Raw genomic sequence first — 3,649 nt, 5'->3', positions numbered from 1 at the left:
TCGACCAGCGCGCGTGTGCAAAACACGCCCGACGGGCCGGAAAAAATAGATCGCCTGCGAACGTACTCTTTTTCGACGCTCAGGCGTCGGCGGGCCCGACACCATGAATTTTGCGCGCTCCGGCATTTGGTTGGCGCAGTTTCGCATTTGAATGCCACGACATTTCTTAAACCCAATTTTCGTTTTGGTTTAGGAACTGGTCTAGGATGGAAAGGAGTTCAGCTATTACGTTCACGCTGAGTATGCAGTTTGCCTTTCACCCGGCAAAAATAAGCAGTTCGCTTATCGCAGCAGTTTCGCGCGCTATGAGGGCTATACTCTAACACCGGCAAATACGACAGCGCCGCCATTATTTTAGCTCTACGTTTTGCCATCCCTCATTTAATTTCCGGAACAACATACTGACGAGCTGCGGCAACTTGAAGCGATGTTCTTTCTGTATGATAAATAATTCACTCTCGTGGAGGAGCGTACCGTTGTCGCGGGTTTTTGTGGTCACATTTTATAACGCGCACCAAAAGCGCCCATGTACAGTGCATCTCAGAGGTCATAACGCGATTGAAATGGCAAAGTGGTCACCCATTTTGATGTACAAACCAATATATTAGTAGTACTGTAACAGCTTTGCCGTCGGCGGTGATGGACAAACTGACCTCTCTTGCGTGAGGGTTGCCGCCCACACACAGTTTACGCTCTAAGAAGCGTTTCCTTCCTGAATCATAAGTTGTTCATATTGACCAGTTTAAAAAAAGGCTAGAACATGAGAAAAGAATACGCACGGAACAGCATCTGTCCCACCCGCATTCTCATCTTGTATACTTGTCTTTTTTTTTTTTTACGCTGGAAATATGCATAAGTTATCCCAGTACGAACTTGCCCAACTTTCCGCTCTAGTTAATTTTCCTGAATCACACCGAATACGATGAGAACCACCAGGTGAACGCTTCGAGGCAGGGGTGCATTAGTGCTTTTTTTACCCCTTTTTTCAGGGTGGAAAAGAACGATTGTGGATAGGAGAGAGGGGGGGGGGGGGGGGGGCGTGTTGTCAGGCGCCAACCGAAGCAACCTCGGTTAGCTTAGATGACCTTGAAATGAGCCCCCTTCAGATTGCGGGTTGCTTCGAAGAGGGCGGGCCGTGCTCGGCAAGTGTGGGTTGAATATGCAGGCTTGTAACACTTAACAACGACTGAGACAGCGGCGCCTTAGGCCACGCACCTCGCCTGGACCGATTCCAGACACTGCGTGGCTAATGACAGTGCCCTGTGGCGATGGCGAAACAGGCGAGACAACGGGCCAGGAAAATGTAGGGAGAACGCGAGAGAGAGAAAGTGAGAGAGCTGAGCTGCAGTACACGGAGTTGGGGGAATGTCGCAGGCACAAAATTGCAGTTGTGACCGATAACACAATACCTGCGCTGTGAAAACACTGGGAGGAAGACTTTTACACGGTGGCCATATCTGAGCTCTCATAACTTTATATGAGAAAGCGCCGTGGTATGTCCCTATAAAAAAAGCACCGTCTCTGGATTGCGAGATGATTGGCGTCTAGCTTTCCTTCATACCTGATACCTCCCCCCTTGAAATGCAAGTTTGTTTCAGTTCATTTGGTTTTAGGTGCCTTCCCTGGATACGTCATTGTTGACGTCACGAAACACGATGCAACAGGAGAATTGAAACTTTGGCTTTAATTGTTTTTCTCAGTGAATAAAACATCGCTTGCTGCCGGAAAAGCGAAAAAGCACCAAACCTTTCGAATAAAACAAACTTGTATTTTGTCTTCATGGCCACTTTAATACTGCATTTCCTCAATGCTAAGCGCATTTTTCTTTTCTGAACAAGTGAAAGGCGCCGCGCAAGTCCAACTTTTTGAAACATTCTCTTGGCTAAAGAGGGAATGGGAGCTTAGAAAGATCGGGGGTGTGATTAAAACGGGTAAAATATAACACAAGCCCCACCCAACTTCCTCCAAGAACATCGCAGTGACCAAAGAGGGCTACAGGTCGCCTGAAAGGTATATTTCCAAGCACGTGCCGCTCTCACTCTCTGCGAAAGGAAAAAAAAAGGGTTCGGTCGAAGTATCAGTCGGCGCTCGGGCTCCACCGGCTATCTTATCCAAACGTACGGGCAGCTAGCGTTCAAGGAACAGCGAAGTCCAGGGACAGCGAAGCTACTTTATATTGAGGCGAAGGCCAGTGCCGTCAGGGATAACGATTACGAACGCGGTTTGAAGAGGCTCCTTGCGGTTGTGAAAGGGGTAAAAGAGGTGAAGGGGTGAAAGGCGCGCAATGCCGGCGAAATGTTCATCTGTATAATGTGACAACGCACCACGTATTAGAAGACGGTCCTGTGCTCTATAGCCCCGTCTTCCAACGTCCGGCCACCATTCTCATCGTGATCATGCACCTAATAGCCCAAATCACCGCGTTAACGCAGTTCGTTACCTCAAAGAGGCCTCGGCAAGTTCAGAGTTGAGAAATATACGCAACAGGTCGCCCACGTAGAGCGCCCTTCAACGCCTTCAGTGGGCAAAGCTCATGCGTGTCAGAGGCAGGCAAGAACTACCTCAATTTCCGTCAAGGAAGTTTTGCTGCGACCATGCTGCATGGTTTGATGCGATGTATTCTGCCAATGTCATTTGATCTGCCGATACACGCAACTTCAACATGTCTCGTGATGTTTCATTTGCTAGGCCTTGAGGCTTCAGAGGTCACATGTGTGGTTCCACTGACAAAATAAAACTGGCATTGCTGCATTACCCGGGGTGCCTTTCTTTTTCCTCTGCCTCCTACATTTCTTCCTCTAAGGGAGCGAGGTGCGAACAAGAGAGAGAGAGGGGGGGGGGGGGGGGGGCACGTTTTCATTGCGTTTTCTTTACACTACGGGCAAGCACAGCCCAGAGACATTAATCATTCATGAATCGTTTACAAATAGTTTTGACAGCACGAGGACGCGGGTTCGATTCCAGGCCACGGCGGCCGCTTTTCTGATGGAGGCGAAAAGCAAAAACGCCCGTGTGTACGAGATTTCGGCGCACGTTAAAGATCCCCAGGCGGTCAAAATTAATTCGGAGCCCTCCAATACGGCGCGTCTCATCGCCTGCGTTGCGTCGGCGCGTTAAACCCTACAATTAATCAATCAATCAATCAATCAAATAGTTTTGGCAGGCACGTACAACATATCAAAGTTATCTATCCTCTAGTATAGCAAAACACAATGTATGTTTGCGTGTTCTTTAGCAAGCAACTACATAAATTATATGTACTAGTTGACAGACCGACGTTCATCTTAACATTTCCTCAGCAATCATGACTCGTACAGTCGGTCTCAGCGTTTGCTTAACCTATCAGCCCGGGCTGCCGCAGCGTCACAGTTTCACGTATTCTTTTGCAATTCAGCTGCTCATTTTCTGATTGCCGCTTTAACCTGCCAGGTTTGTCAAAATGCATACAGCTGCCGCTCTAAAGTCAACATTTTTGTGCTTGATAATGTGCAGGCAGCGGACGGTATCTGAATGCAGGTCGAGAGCTGCCAGCCAGCCGGTTGTAACCGGATGATCTGCCCGTGTTTCGACGGAAGTCTCCCATATGCCATCGATTACACACACACACACGCAAAGAGAGCGAGAGAGAGAGAGAGAGGGAGAGAGAGAG

This window comes from Haemaphysalis longicornis, unplaced genomic scaffold (assembly GCF_048455015.1).
Source record: "Haemaphysalis longicornis isolate Haplotype H1 unplaced genomic scaffold, Haemaphysalis longicornis Haplotype H1 scaffold_734, whole genome shotgun sequence".
NCBI lineage: Eukaryota > Metazoa > Arthropoda > Arachnida > Ixodida > Ixodidae > Haemaphysalis > Haemaphysalis longicornis.
This window is presented reverse-complemented; position numbering follows the sequence as displayed.